Below are 16836 nucleotides of genomic sequence, written 5' to 3'. Positions count from 1 at the left end.
TTTTTAGAATGTTAATGCATTCCAAACCTGGCATGATCGCCTAGGCCATTCCGTAATCGGGATGATGAGAAAAATTACTAGCAATTCCATTGGTCATAATTTGCTTGAGTCAAAATTTCCTCAATCTTCAGATTTTGTGTGCACATCTTGTGCCACAAGAAAGCTAATTTTGAGGCCCTCGCACCTCAAAATAGAAGCTGAACCCTTCAGTTCTTTGAACGTATTCAAGGAGATATTTGTGGTCCCATTCAACCATTATCTGGACCTTTCAGGTATTTCATGGTTCTGATTGACGCATCTACACGATGGTCGTATGTATGTCTTCTATCCACATGGAACCATGCATTTGCCAAGGTAATGAGGCAAGTCATTAAGTTGCAAGCCCATTATCCAGAAAGTCAAATTAAGTCAATTCGAATGGACAATGCTGCAGAATTTTCCTCACGTGCTTTCAATGATTATTGCATAGCTTTGGGGATTGAAGTTCAGCACTCTGTTTGTGACGCCCCCGATTTGACCGTACACTAATCATGCACGCAATGTGTACGATCAAGATCAGGGACTCACGGGAAGATATCACAACACAACTCTAAAACATAAATAAGTCATACAAGCATCATAATACAAGCCAGGGGCCTCGAGGGCTCGAATACAAGTGCTCGATCACAGACGAGTCAGCGGAAGTAACAATATCTGAGTACAGACATAAGTTAAACAAGTTTGCCTTAAGAAGGCTAGCACAAACTGGGATACAGATCGAACGAGGCGCAGGCCTCCTGCCTGGGATCCTCCTAACTACTCCTGGTCGTCGTCAGCGGGCTGCACGTAGTAGTAGGCACCTCCAGTGTCGTAGGTGTCGTCGTCGACGGTGGCGTCTGGCTCCTGGACTCCAGCATCTGGTTGCGACAACCAGATAGAAAGGAAAAGGGGAAAAGAGGGAGAGAAGCAACCGTGAGTACTCATCCAAAGTACTCGCAAGCAAGGAGCTACACTACATATGCATGGGTATATGTGTAAAGGGGCATATCAGTGGACTGAACTGCAGAATGCCAGAATAAAAGGGGGATAGCTAGTCCTGTCGAAGACTACGCTTCTGGCCATCTCCATCTTGCAGCATGTAGAAGAGAGTAGATTGAAGTCCTCCAAGTAGCATCGCATAGCATAATCCTACCCGGCGATCCCCTCCTCGTCGCCCTGTTAGAGAGCGATCACCGGGTTGTATCTGGCACTTGGAAGGGTGTATTTTATTCAGTATCCGGTTCTAGTTGTCATAAGGTCAAGGTACAACTCCGGGTCGTCCTTTTACCGAGGGACACGGCTATTCGAATAGATAAACTTCCCTGCAGGGTTGCACCACATAACCCAACACGCTTGATCCCATTTGGCCGGACACACTTTTCTGGGTCATGCCCGGCCTCGGAAGATCAACACGTCGCAGCCCCACCTAAGCACAACAGAGAGGTCAGCACGCCGGTCTAACCCTATGCGCGCAGGGGTCTGGGCCCATCGCCCTATGCACACCTGCACGTTGCGTACGCGGCCGGAAGCAGACCTAGCCTAGTGGCGTTCCAGTCCAATCCGGCGCGCGCCACTCAGTCGCTGACGTCACGAAGGCTTCGGCTGATACCACGACGCCGGGATACCCATAACTACTCCCGCGTAGATGGTTAGTGTGTATAGACCAAATGGCCAGACTCAGATCAAATACCAAGAACTCGTTAAGCGTGTTATGTCGAAGTAACCGCGGACGCCGTCCAGGGCCAGGCCCACCTCTCACCTAGGCGGTCTCAACCTGCCCTGTCGCTCCGCCACAAAGATCCACTTGCGGGTACTCCTACGAGCCGACCCGACTTTATTTACCACATGTGTCATGTATAGAGTATATAAGTATATACCCGTGATCACCGCCCAGGTGATCACGGCCCGATAGTATAGCGTGGCAGACGGACAAGAGTGTAGGGCCACTGATGGAACACTAGCATCCTATACTAAGCAGTAGGATAGCAGGTAAGGGTAACAACTGTAGCAACAATGACAGGCTATGCATCAGGATAGGATTAGCGGAAAGCAGTAACTGTTGGAAATATGCCCTAGAGGCAATAATAAATGGTTATTGTTATATTTCTTTGTTCATGTTAATTGTCTATTGTTCATGCTATAATTGTATTGTCCGGAAATCGTAATACATGTGTGAATACATAGACCACAAAGTGTCCCTAGTAAGCCTCTAGTTGACTAGCTCGTTGATCAACAGATAGTCATGGTTTCCTGACTATGGACATTGGATGTCATTGATAACGGGATCACATCATTAGGAGAATGATGTGATGGACAAGACCCAATCTTAAGCATAGCATAAAAGATCGTGTAGTTTCGTTTGCTAGAGCTTTTCCAATGTCAAGTATCTTTTCCTTAGACCATGAGATCGTGCAACTCCCGGATACCGTAGGAGTGCTTTGGGTGTGCCAAACGTCACAACGTAACTGGGTGACTATAAAGGTGCACTACGGGTATCTCTGAAAGTTTCTGTTGGATTGGCACGGATCGAGACTGGGATTTGTCACTCCGTATGACGGAGAGGTATCTCTGGGCCCACTCGGTAATGCATCATCATAATGAGCTCAATGTGACTAAGGCGTTAGTCACGGGATCATGCATTGCGGTACGAGTAAAGAGACTTGCCGGTAACGAGATTGAACAAGGTATTGGGATACCGACGATCGAATCTCGGGCAAGTAACATACCGATTGACGAAGGGAATTGCATACGGGATTGATTGAATCCTCGACACCGTGGTTCATCCGATGAGATCATCGTGGAACATGTGGGAGCCAACATGGGTATCCAGATCCCGCTGTTGGTTATTGACCGGAGAGGCGTCTCGGTCATGTCTGCATGTCTCCCGAACCCGTAGGGTCTACACACTTAAGGTTCGGTGACGCTAGGGTTGTAGAGATATGTGTATGCGGAAACCCGAAAGTTGTTCGGAGTCCCGGATGAGATCCCGGACGTCACGAGAGGTTCCGGAATGGTCCGGAGGTGAAGAATTATATATAGGAAGTCAAGTTTCGGCCACCGGGAAAGTTTCGGGGGTTACCGGTATTGTACCGGGACCACCGGAAGGGTCCCGGGGGTCCACCGGGTGGGGCCACCTATCCCGGAGGGCCCCGTGGGCTGAAAGTGGAAGGGAACCAGCCCTTAGTGGGCTGGGGCGCCCCCCTTGGGTCTCCCCCCATGCGCCTAGGGTTGGGAACCCTAGGGGGGGAGCTTCCCCCTTGCCTTGGGGGGCAAGGCACCCCTTTCCACCCCTTGGCCGTCGCCCCCCCAACCCTAGATGGGTTTTGGCCGGCCCCCCCTCCCAAGGGGGCCTATATAAAGGGGGGGAGGGAGGGCAGCAACCGACAGCCTTGGGCGCCTCCCTCCTCCCCTGCAACACCTCTCTCTCTCTCTCGCAGAAGCTTGGCGAAGCCCTGCCGGAGACCCGCTACATCCACCACCACGCCGTCGTGCTGTTGGATCTCCATCAACCTCTCCTTTCCCCTTGCTGGATCAAGAAGGAGGAGACGTTGCTGCACCGTACGTGTGTTGAACGCGGAGGTGCCGTCCGTTCGGCACTCGGTCATCGGTGATTTGGATCACGACGAGTACAACTCCGTCATCCACGTTCATTGGAACGCTTCCGCTCGCGATCTACAAGGGTATGTAGATGCACTCCTATCCCCTCGTTGCTAGTAGACTCCATAGATGCATCTTGGTGAGCGTAGGAAAATTTTAAATTATGCTACGATTCCCAAAAGTGGCATCATGAGCCAGGTCTATGCGTAGTTACTATGCATGAGTAGAACACAAAGAAGCTGTGGGCGTTGAGTTTGCCAATTCTTCTTGCCGCTACTAGTCTTTTCTTGTTTCGGCAGCATTGTAGGATGAAGCGGCCCGGACCGACCTTACACGTACACTTACGTGAGACAGGTTCCACCGACTGACATGCACTAGTTGCATAAGGTGGCTAGCGGGTGTCTATCTCTCCTACTTTAGTCGGAACGGATTCGATGAAAAGGGTCCTTATGAAGGGTAAATAGAAATTGGCAAATCACGTTGTGGTCATACGTAGGTAAGAAACGTTCTTGCTAGAAACCTACAAACCACGTAAAAAACTTGCAACAACAATTAGAGGACGTCTAACTTGTTTTTGCAGCAAGTGCTATGTGATGTGATATGGCCAGAAGATGTGATGAATGATATATGTGATGTATGAGATTGATCATATTCTTGTAATAGGAATCACGACTTGCATGTCGATGAGTATGACAACCGGCAGGAGCCATAGGAGTTGTCTTTATTATTTTGTATGACCTGCGTGTCATTGAATAACGCCATGTAAATTACTTTACTTTGTTGCTAAACGCGTTAGCCATAGAAGTAGAAGTAATCGTTGGCGTGACGACTTCATGAAGACACAATGATGGAGATCATGATGATGGAGATCATGGTGTCATGCCGGCGACGAAGATGATCATGGTGCCCCGAAGATGGAGATCAAAGGAGCATAATGATATTGGCCATATCATGTCACTATTTGATTGCATGTGATGTTTATCATGTTTTTGCATCTTATTTGCTTAGAACGACGGTAGTAAGTAAGATGATCCCTTATAATAATTTCAAGAAAGTGTTCACCCTAACTGTGCACCGTTGCGAAGGTTCGTTGTTTCGAAGCACCACGTGATGATCGGGTGTGATAGATTCTAACGTTCGAATACAACGGGTGTTGACGAGCCTAGCATGTACAGACATGGCCTCGGAACACACGCAATACACTTAGGTTGACTTGACGAGCCTAGCATGTACAAACATGGCCTCGGAACACGGAGGACCGAAAGGTCGAGCATGAGTCGTATGGAAGATACGATCAACATGGAGATGTTCACCGATCTTGACTAGTCCGTCTCACGTGATGATCGGACACGGCCTAGTTAAAGTCGGATCATGTTTCACTTAGATGACGAGAGGGATGTCTATCTGAGTGGGAGTTCATTAAATAATTTGATTAGATGAACTCAATTATCACGAACTTAGTCTAAAATCTTTACACTATGTCTTGTAGATCAAATGGCCAACGTTGTCCTCAATTTCAACGCGTTCCTAGAGAAAACCAAGCTGAAAGATGATGGCAGCAACTATACGGACTGGGTCCGGAACCTGAGGCCCATCCTTATAGTAGCCAAGAAAGATTATGTCTTAGAAGCACCGCTAGGTGATGCACCAATCCCACAGAACCAAGACGTTATGAACGCTTGGCAATCACGTGCTGATGATTACTCCCTCGTTCAGTGCGGCATGCTTTACAACCTAGAACCGGGTCTCCAAAAGCGTTTTGAGAAACATGGAGCATATGAGATGTTCGAGGAGCTGAAACTGGTTTTTCAAGCTCATGCCCGGGTCGAGAGATATGATGTCTCCGACAAGTTCTTCAGCTGTAAAATGGAGGAGAACAGTTCTGTTAGTGAGCACATACTCAGAATGTCTGGGTTGCACAACCGCTTGTCTCAGCTGGGAGTTAATCTCCCGGATGACGCGGTCATTGACAGAATCCTCCAGTCGCTTCCACCAAGCTACAAGAGCTTTGTGATGAACTACAATATGCAGGGGATGGAAAAGACCATTCCCGAGGTATATTCAATGCTGAAATCAGCGGAAGGGGAGATCAGAAAAGAACATCAAGTGTTGATGGTGAATAAAACCACCAAGTTCAAGAAGGGCAAGGGTAAGAAGAACTTCAAGAAGGACGGCAAGGGAGTTGCCGCGCCCGGTAAACCAGTTACTGGGAAGAAGTCAAAGAATGGACCCAAGCCAGGGACTGAGTGCTTTAATTGCAAGGGAAGTGGTCACTGGAAGCGAAACTGCCCCAAATATTTAGCGGACAAGAAGAAGGCCGACAACACCCAAGGTATATGTGATATACAAGTAATTGATGTGTACCTTACCAGTACTCGTAGTAGCTCCTGGGTATTTGATACCAGTGCGGTTGCTCATATTTGTAACTCAAAGCAGGAACTACAGAACAAACGGAGACTGGCAAAGGACGAGGTGACGATGCGCGTCGGGAATGGTTCCAAGGTCGATGTGATCGCCGTCGGCACGCTACCTCTGCATCTACCCACGGGATTAGTTTTAAACCTCAATAATTGTTATTTAGTGCCAGCTTTGAGCATGAACATTGTGTCTGGATCTCGTTTAATTCGAGATGGCTACTCATTTAAATCCGAGAATAATGGTTGTTCTATTTATTTGAGAGATATGTTTTATGGTCATGCCCCGCTGGTCAATGGTTTATTTTTGATGAATCTCGAACGTGATGTTACACATGTTCATAGTGTGAATACCAAAAGATGTAAAGTTGATAACGATAGTCCCACATACTTGTGGCACTGCCGCCTTGGTCACATTGGTGTCAAGCGCATGAAGAAGCTCCATGTAGATGGACTTTTGGAGTCTCTTGATTACGAATCATTTGACACGTGCGAACCATGCCTCATGGGTAAGATGACCAAGACTCCGTTCTCCGGAACAATGGAGCGAGCAACCAACTTATTGGAAATCATACATACCGATGTGTGCGGTCCAATGAGTGTTGAGGCTCGCGGAGGATATCGTTATGTTCTCACTCTCACTGATGATTTAAGTAGATATGGGTATGTCTACCTAATGAAACACAAGTCTGAAACCTTTGAAAAGTTCAAGGAATTTCAGAGTGAAGTTGAGAATCAACGTGACAGGAAAATAAAATTCTTACGATCAGATCGTGGTGGAGAATATTTAAGTCACGAGTTTGGTGCACACTTAAGGAAATGTGGAATAGTTTCACAACTCACACCGCCTGGAACACCTCAGAGAAATGGTGTGTCCGAACGTCGTAATCGCACTCTATTGGATATGGTGCGATCTATGATGTCTCTTACCGATTTACCGCTCTCATTTTGGGGTTATGCTTTAGAGACTGCCGCATTCACTTTAAATAGGGCTCCGTCGAAATCCGTTGAGACGACACCGTATGAATTATGGTTTGGGAAGAAACCTAAGCTGTCGTTTCTAAAAGTTTGGGGATGCGATGCTTATGTCAAGAAACTTCAACCTGAAAAGCTCGAACCCAAATCGGAAAAATGCGTCTTCATAGGATACCCTAAGGAAACTATTGGGTATACCTTCTACCTCAGATCCGAAGGCAAGATCTTCGTTGCCTAGAACGGGTCCTTTCTGGAGAAGGAGTTTCTCTCGAAAGAATTGAGTGGGAGGAAAGTGGAACTTGATGAGGTGATAGTCACCCCTTCCGAACCGGAAAGTAGCGTAGCGCGGGAAAATGTTCCTGTGGTGCCTACACCGACTGGGGAGGAAGTTAATGATGATGATCATGAAGCTTCGGATCAAGTTACTGAACTTCGTAGGTCCACAAGGACACGTTCTGCACCAGAGTGGTATGGCAACCCTGTCCTGGAAATCATGTTGTTAGACAACGGTGAACCTTCGAACTATGAAGAAGCGATGGCGGGCCCGGATTCCGACAAATGGCTAGAAGCCATGAAATCCGAGATAGGATCCATGTATGAAAACGAAGTATGGACTTTGACTGACTTGCCCGATGAGCGGCGAGCCATAGAAAACAAATGGATCTTTAAGAAGAAGACGGACGCGGATGGTAATGTGAACATCTACAAAGCTCGACTTGTCGCTAAGGGTTATCGACAAGTTCAAGGGGTTGACTACGATGAGACTTTCTCACCCATAGCGAAGCTGAAGTCCGTCCGAATCATGTTAGCAATTGCCGCATACTATGATTATGAGATATGGCAGATGGACGTCAAAACGGCATTCCTTAACGGCTTCCTTAAGGAAGAGTTGTATATGATGCAGCCGGAAGGTTTTGTCGATACTAAGAATGCTAACAAAGTGTGCAAGCTCCAGCGCTCAATCTATGGGCTGGTGCAAGCATCTCGGAGTTGGAACATTCGCTTTGATGAGATGATCAAAGCGTTTGGGTTTACACAGACTTATGGAGAAGCCTGTGTTTACAAGAAAGTGAGTGGGAGCTCCGTAGCATTTCTCATATTATATGTGGATGACATACTATTGATGGGAAATGATATAGAATTCTTGGAAAGTATAAAGGCCTATTTGAATAAGTGTTTTTCAGTGAAGGACCTTGGAGAAGCTGCTTATATATTAAGCATCAAGATCTATAGAGATAGATCAAGACGCCTCATTGGTCTTTCACAGAGTACATACCTTGACAAGATATTGAAGAAGTTCAGTATGGATCAGTCCAAGAAGGGGTTCTTGCCTGTATTGCAAGGTGTGCAATTGAGCACGGCTCAATGCCCGACCACGGCAGAAGATATAGAAGAGATGAGTGTCATCCCCTATGCCTCGGCCATAGGGTCTATTATGTATGCCATGCTGTGTACCAGACCTGATGTAAACCTTGCCGTAAGTTTGGTAGGAAGGTACCAAAGTAATCCCGGCAAGGAACACTGGACAGCGGTCAAGAATATCCTGAAGTACCTGAAGAGGACTAAGGATATGTTTCTCGTTTATGGAGGTGACGAAGAGCTCGTCGTAAAGGGTTACGTCGACGCTAGCTTCGACACAGATCTGGATGACTCGAAGTCACAGACCGGATACGTGTATATTTTGAATGGAGGAGCAGTAAGCTGGTGCAGTTGCAAGCAAAGCGTCGTGGCGGGATCTACATGTGAAGCGGAGTACATGGCAGCCTCGGAGGCAGCACATGAAGCAGTCTGGATGAAGGAGTTCATTACCGACCTAGGGGTGATTCCCAATGCGTCGGGCCCAATGACTCTCTTCTGTGACAACACTGGAGCTATTGCCCTTGCGAAGGAGCCCAGGTTTCACAGGAAAACCAGGCATATCAAGCGTCGCTTCAACTCCATTCGTGAAAGTGTTCAAAACGGAGACATAGATATTTGTAAAGTACACACGGACCTGAATGTAGCAGATCCGTTGCCTAAACCTCTCCCTAGGGCAAAACATGATCAACACCAGGACGCAATGGGTGTTCGATTCATCACAATGTAACTAGATTATTGACTCTAGTGCAAGTGGGAGACTGTTGGAAATATGCCCTAGAGGCAATAATAAATGGTTATTGTTATATTTCTTTGTTCATGGTAATTGTCTATTGTTCATGCTATAATTGTATTGTCCGGAAATCGTAATACATGTGTGAATACATAGACCACAAAGTGTCCCTAGTAAGCCTCTAGTTGACTAGCTCGTTGATCAACAGATAGTCATGGTTTCCTGACTATGGACATTGGATGTCATTGATAACGGGATCACATCATTAGGAGAATGATGTGATGGACAAGACCCAATCTTAAGCATAGCATAAAAGATCGTGTAGTTTCGTTTGCTAGAGCTTTTCCAATGTCAAGTATCTTTTCCTTAGACCATGAGATCGTGCAACTCCCGGATACCGTAGGAGTGCTTTGGGTGTGCCAAACGTCACAACATAACTGGGTGACTATAAAGGTGCATTACGGGTATCTCCGAAAGTGTCTGTTGGGTTGGCACGGATCGAGACTGGGATTTGTCACTCCGTGTGACGGAGAGGTATCTCTGGGCCCACTCGGTAATGCATCATCATAATGAGCTCAATGTGACTAAGGCGTTAGTCACGGGATCATGCATTGCGGTACGAGTAAAGAGACTTGCCGGTAACGAGATTGAACAAGGTATTGGGATACCGACGATCGAATCTCGGGCAAGTAACATACCGATTGACGAAGGGAATTGCATACGGATTGATTGAATCCTTGACACCGTGGTTCATCCGATGAGATCATCGTGGAACATGCGGGAGCCAACATGGGTATCCAGATCCCGCTGTTGGTTATTGACCGGAGAGGCGTCTCAGTCATGTCTGCATGTCTCCCGAACCCGTAGGGTCTACACACTTAAGGTTCGGTGACGCTAGGGTTGTAGAGATATGTGTATGCGGAAACCCGAAAGTTGTTCGGAGTCCCGGATGAGATCCCGGACGTCACGAGAGGTTCCGGAATGGTCCGGAGGTGAAGAATTATATATAGGAAGTCAAGTTTCGGCCACCGGGAAAGTTTCGGGGGTTACCGGTATTGTACCGGGACCACCGGAAGGGTCCCGGGGGTCCACCGGGTGGGGCCACCTATCCCGGAGGGCCCCGTGGGCTGAAAGTGGAAGGGAACCAGCCCTTAGTGGGCTGGGGCGCCCCCCTTGGGTCTCCCCCCATGCGCCTAGGGTTGGGAACCCTAGGGGGGAGCTTCCCCCTTGCCTTGGGTGGCAAGGCACCCCTTTCCACCCCTTGGCCGCCGCCCCCAACCCTAGATAGGTTTTGGCCGCCCCCCTCCCAAGGGGGCCTATATAAAGGGGGGGAGGGCAGCAACCGACAGCCTTGGGCGCCTCCCTCCTCCCCTGCAACACCTCTCTCTCTCTCTCGCAGAAGCTTGGCGAAGCCCTGCCGGAGACCCGCTACATCCACCACCACGCTGTCGTGCTGTTGGATCTCCATCAACCTCTCCTTTCCCCTTGCTGGATCAAGAAGGAGGAGACGTCGCTGCACCGTACGTGTGTTGAACGCGGAGGTGCCGTCCGTTCGGCACTCGGTCATCGGTGATTTGGATCACGGCGAGTACAACTCCGTCATCCACATTCATTGGAACGCTTCCGCTCGCGATCTACAAGGGTATGTAGATGCACTCCTATCCCCTCGTTGCTAGTAGACTCCATAGATGCATCTTGGTGAGCGTAGGAAAATTTTAAATTATGCTACGATTCCCAACAGTAACATGCTACACTACTCTAATGCAAGCAGTATAGAGAAGAATAGGCGATATCTGGTGATCAAGGGGGGGCCTTGCCTGGTTGCTCTGGCAAGGAGGGGTCGTCAACTCCGTAGTCGAACTCGGCAGCAGCAGCGTCGGTCTCGTAGTCTACCGGGGAGAAGAGGGGGGAAGAAACAGTAAATACAATGCAAACATAAGCATGACGATGCGTGACATGACAATGAACAGTGCGAGGTGTGTCCTAACGCGGCAGTAGGTGATACCGACGAAGGGGGGAAACATCGGGGAAAGTATTCCCGATGTTTCGCGTTTACGGACAGACGGACCGGAGGGGGAAAGTTCCATGTTCGCTATGCTAGGAACGTGTGGCTGACAAACGGACCACGTATTCGGATTCGTCTCGTCGTTCTGAGCAACTTTCATGTACAAAGTTTTTTCATCCGAGCTACGGTTTATTTTCTACGATTTTCCAAAGGTTCAGCAATATTCTGAAATTTGTTTTAATTACTAAATTCGTCAGAAAATGAATTGTGACGTCATCCTGGCGTCAGCCCTGCATCAGCGGTCAACAGACCAGTTGACTGGTCAACAGGGCCCACGCGGGGCCCACATGCAGTGTCTGGGCGCTGCCCAGTCAGCATCTGACTGGGTTAATGGGACCCATGGGGCCCACTGGCAGTGGCTCTGGGGTGGCCCCAGGCCAGCCACGTCGGCGGCCGGCGCCGGAGTTGGCTCCGGCGAGCCAAAACGCGGCGGAGGGTGCGGCCGTGCGTCGGGATTCGCCGTTCGGCGGCCAAATTGGACGCGGCCGACGCCGTTCGAATGGGAGCGGCGAGCCGCAGCTAACCGCGGTGGTGGCCGGCCCCGGGGCGGCCGGAAACGGCGTCGGCGTGGAGCACGGGCGGCGGTGGCCTTCGGGCGCTCGACGGCGATGGGGCTTCGGGACACGGCTTGCCGCGCGGAGCGGCTCTACGGGCGGCTGGTGCTCGCGCGCATCCACTGCCGCAGTCGGCAGTAGGCGGGAGGCGACGAGCTCACCGGAGACGAGCTCGCGGCGGCGGCCGAAGCACTGGCCCGTCGAGGACGGCGCCAGGGGGAGCGGGAGGAGCAGCGGGCGCGTGTAGTGGGCGCGGGCGGAGGTGCTGAGCACGGCGGGGTGGTCGGCCGCGAGCTCTGCGGGCCGTGGCCATGGCGGCGAGCACCACCGCGGCGACGAGCTCGGGCACGACGGTGGGAGCAGCTACGGGGCAAGAAGAGAAGCGCGAGGAGAGGGGAGAAGGGGGCGGAGCTCACAGTGCTCCTGCAGGTGTGCTCAAGCGTGCTCGAGGAGGGCTCGGTGCGGCGGAATCGGCGGCGAAGCTCGTCGGAGCAGAGGAGGAAGACGGCGGCGTCGTGGGCGTTGCGGTGGCTCCGAGCTCCAACGGAGTGCACCAGTCGAAGCAGCGGACGACGGCGGACCTCGGGGACACAGTGGAGCGGCGAGGTGGGCACAGTGGCCGTGGCTAGGCCGGAGCCATGGCGGCGGTGGCGCTCGGATGCGGTGGGGAAGGAGAGGGCGAGGTGGATCCGAGGGAGGAGGGAGAGGCGCAGGAACCGAGGGCGAGAGTGGGGGCGAGTGGGAGGCGTGATCGAGGAGGCGGGGCGTGGCGGCCTTATCCTCCCCCGTCGCCGGCGAGGTGGTGCGGCGGGGACGTGCCCCTGTTCCGACCCCGGTCGGGGGAACAGGGAAGGGAAGGGAGCGACCGAGCGAGGTGGGCCAGGCCGGCTGGGCCTGGGGGTTGGCCCAGTTGGGCCAGGGTCCAGTGGGGGGGGGGCTCCTTTTCATTTTTTTTTCTGTTTGTTTTCTCTTTTGTATTTTCTTTCTTTTATTTATTTTCTTTTCTGTTTTATTTCAATTTAAATTACTTAGGCATTTTATAAAAATGAGTTTACTACACCATATTTACTTATGCAAAATATGGCATCTCCCGAACATTTTTGTTTTAAATTTTGAAAAACTTTTATCGTTGACATAAATTTGAATTTGAATTTTTAAACGGTTTGACCTAACGGTAGATTAGCAAAGTAACCGTGGTGACGTGGCACCATTAGCGTGGGATTACTGTAGCTTGATTATCCGGGCGTTACAAAATTCCTCCACTACAAGAAATCTCGTCCCGAGATTTAGGAGGTAGAAGGGAAAAGCGCGGGGTATTCTTCGCGCAGACGATCCTCCCGTTCCCAAGTGGCTTCATCCTCAGAATGGTGCGACCACTGGACTTTGAGGAACTTGATCGCCTTCTGACGTGTGCGGCGTTCAGCTTGGTCGAGAATGCGGACCGGATGCTCCTTATAGGAGAGGTCCTGCTGCAATTCGAGCACTTCATGATCCACAGCTCGGATTGGGTCCTTGAAGCAACGGCGGAGCTGTCACACATGGAACACATCGTGAACCTGAGAAAGGTTCGGCGGTAGCTCCAGTTGGTATGCCACTTTTCCACGCCTTTCGAGAATAGTGAATGGGCCAATATAGTGAGGAGCTAGTTTGCCCTTGATTCCAAAGCGGTGAGCACCCTTCATTGGTGTGACTCGAAGATAAGCCTTTTCGCCAGGTTGATAGACCATGTCTTTATGATGACGGTCATACTGACTCTTCTGATGTGACTGAGCAGTCTTGAGATTCTCACGAATAATGCGGACTTGTTTTTCGGCATGTTGGATAATATCCGGACCAAAGAGTGGACGTTCCCCAGTTTCTGACCAGTTCAGAGGGGTTCGGCACTTTCGTCCATATAACACTTCGAAGGGGGCCATCTTCAGACTAGCTTGATAGCTATTATTATAAGAGAACTCAGCATACGGGAGAGATTCCTCCCATTTCTTGCCGAAGGAAATAACACAAGCTCGAAGCATGTCTTCGAGAACTTGGTTGACGCGTTCAACTTGCCCTTGCGACTGAGGATGAAATGCAGTACTGAATGACAGATGAGTTCCCATAGCTTCTTGGAAACTTGCCCAGAATCTTGAAGTGAATAAGCTGCCACGGTCTGAGCTGATAACCAATGGAATACCGTGGAGTGAAACAATCCTGGACATATAGAGCATTGCCAGCTGACTAGCAGTGATCGTTTCTTTGACCGCCAGGAAATGTGCAACTTTGGAAAGCCGGTCAATGACGGCAAGAATAGCATCATTACCTTTCTGTGATTTGGGAAATCCAGTGACGAAGTCCATCTCAACATGGTCCCATTTCCATTCAGGAATAGAGATAGGTTGCAGAGTTCCAGCAGGTCTTTGATGTTCTGCTTTGTACGACGGCAAACGTCACACTCAGCAACATAACGAGCAATGTCTTGCTTCATATTAGACCACCAGAATCTCTGACGGATGTCTTGGTACATCTTTGTACTACCAGGGTGGATACATAGAGGCGTATCATGAGCTTCTTTCATAACTTCCTGTGTCATATCCAGGTTTTTCTCTGCACATGGCACCACTAGGCGGCCCTTGAAGTATAAAGTGCCATCTTCAGCAATAGTGAAGAATGAGGGCTTTCCTTCTGCGAGGTAGCGCTTAATCTTGTGGGCTTCAGAGTCATACCTCTGTAGCCTTTTGATGCTGTCCACGAGATCTGGTTTAGCAACTAGGGTATTGAGGGAACCCTGGGTAACAACGTGGAGGTTCATCTTGCCAAACTCCTTAGGAGGGGGGCGAGTGCACCCGGAGGAACAATATGGAGGTTCAGCTTCCTGAATTCTTCAACAAGCGAGGGCTGAACTTTGTGAACCTGGAGGTGGTTGCAGTAAGACTTGCGGCTCAAGGCATCAGCCATTACATTAGCCTTGCCTGGCGTATAGGAAATACCCAAGTCAAAGTGTACAACAAGCTCCATCCATCTCTGCTGACGGAGGATTAGGTCTGGCTGAGTAAACAGATACTTCAGACTTTGGTGGTCAGTGAAGATCTCGCAACGATTACCGAGAAGGTAATATCGCCACTGCTTCAGCGCATGAATGACAGCAGCAAGTTCGAGGTCGTGAACTGGGTAGTTCTCTTCGTGAGGGCGCAATTGCCGAGAGGCATAAGCAATCACTTTGCGGTCTTGCATTAGGACACAGCCTAATCCTTGACGGGAAGCGTCGCAGTAAATGACGAAGTCCTTCTTAGTATCAGGTGGAGCTAGAACTGGGGCAGAAGTCAACTTGTCCTTGAGTGCCTGGAAACTCTCCTGACATTTGTCTGTCCATTGGAACTTGACGCCCTTATGCAACAGGTTAGTCAGAGGAATGGCGATCTTGGAGAAGTTCTCGACGAATCGACGACAATAGCTGGCGAGACCGAGAAAACTTCTGACTTGCTTAACGTTCTTGGGAGGAGTCCAATCAAGGATAGCCTGGACTCGTTCAGGGTTGACGGCAATACCATCCTTAGAGATGACATGCCCAAGATAGATTACTTCGGGTAGCCAGAATTCACATTTGGAGAACTTGGCATATAGTTGATGCTCTCGTAGCTTTTCCAGCACAAGTCGAAGATGTTCAGCATGTTCTTCTTCGTTCTTGGAAAATACCAGGATATCATCCAGATAAACCACGACGAACTTGTCAAGGTAATCCATGAATATATAGTTCATCAGACGAGAGAAGGTGGCTGGAGCATTGGTTAAACCGAAAGACATGACGGTGTACTCTATGAACCATAGCGAGTCACGAAGGCAGTCTTTGGGATATCCTCTTCGCGAACACGGATCTGGTGGTAACCCAACCTCAAGTCGAGCTTAGAGAACACTGACGAACCCGCCAGTTGATCATACAGATCATTGATCCGAGGAAGAGGGTATTTATTCTGAATGGTAGCTTGGTTTATAGGACGGTAGTCTTGAACTAATCGGTTTGTCCCATCCTTCTTCTTGACAAAGAGAGAAGGTGCTCCCCAATGAGAGCAACTTGGGCGAATGAATCCTTTGCGAAGAGAATTGTCGATTTCCTCCTTAAGCTCAAGGAGTTCATGCGGCGGCATTTTGTAGGGTCGCTTGGCTATAGGAGTGGTGCCTGGTTTCAAGTCGATGATGAATTCGACAGCTCTAGCAGGGGGAATCCCTGGAAGTTCTTCAGGGAAGACGTCGAGGAATTCACGCACGACGGGAATGTTTTCAATGCCCTCGAGTGGTGCAGCGTTCAATGCATTCAATGCATAGAGCCTGGCCTCGGCATTTTGCACCAGATGAGCTTGGTAAGCAACTATTTCATCGGAAGGGTGAAGTAGATGAACGATCTTAGTGGCGCAAACTATAGAAGCAGTATGCGCCTTCAACCAATCCATCCCCAAAATGAGGTCGATGTTAGACGACTTCAGGATAATGGGAGAGGCATAGAATTCCAGCCCTTCGATTTCCACGAGGACATCGATGCCAACCAGGGAGGTTTGACACTGTCCCACGAGGGTTTTGACCAATACCGAGGTGTTCATCTCCTCACATTTAACGTCGTGCTTGTATGCAAAATCTTCTGACATGAATGAATGCGATGCACCTGTATCAAATAAAACGGATGCTGGTACTGAATTTACGAGGAGTGTACCCATCACAGTAGCAGGCTGGTCTTGAGCTTCGTTGAGATCAACGTGGTTGACATGAGCACGACCATAAGACTTAGCATTGTTGTTGCGGGGCTGGTTGTTACCACGGCCAGTTGCTGGAAGGGCCAGTTGATTCTGGTTCTGGTTGCATTCTCTAGCACGGTGTCCTGGTTGACCACACCTGAAGCACAAGCCATTATTGGGAGTGGGAACAGGAGCTTGTGACTGTGGAGCTGGAAGTCTTGACTGCCTAGATGGTGGTGGAGGCAGACGAGGTGCAGCATAGGTCTGCCTTGGGGCAGATGCATTTGGACGGTACATGCTGTTCGGGATCCATATCTTACGCTTCTGTGAGGGCGGGCCCGAAGATGAGCCCGTGTCACGGTTGCGCCTGTGAGAGCCCTGGTATTCCTGTAGACCAGTTTCGACATTGATGGCCTTGTTC

The sequence above is a fragment of the Aegilops tauschii genome, chromosome 7, assembly GCF_002575655.3.
Source record: "Aegilops tauschii subsp. strangulata cultivar AL8/78 chromosome 7, Aet v6.0, whole genome shotgun sequence".
NCBI classification, from domain to species: Eukaryota; Viridiplantae; Streptophyta; class Magnoliopsida; order Poales; family Poaceae; genus Aegilops; species Aegilops tauschii.
The sequence above is the reverse complement of the archived record's forward strand: the minus strand, read 5'-3'. Positions refer to the sequence as shown.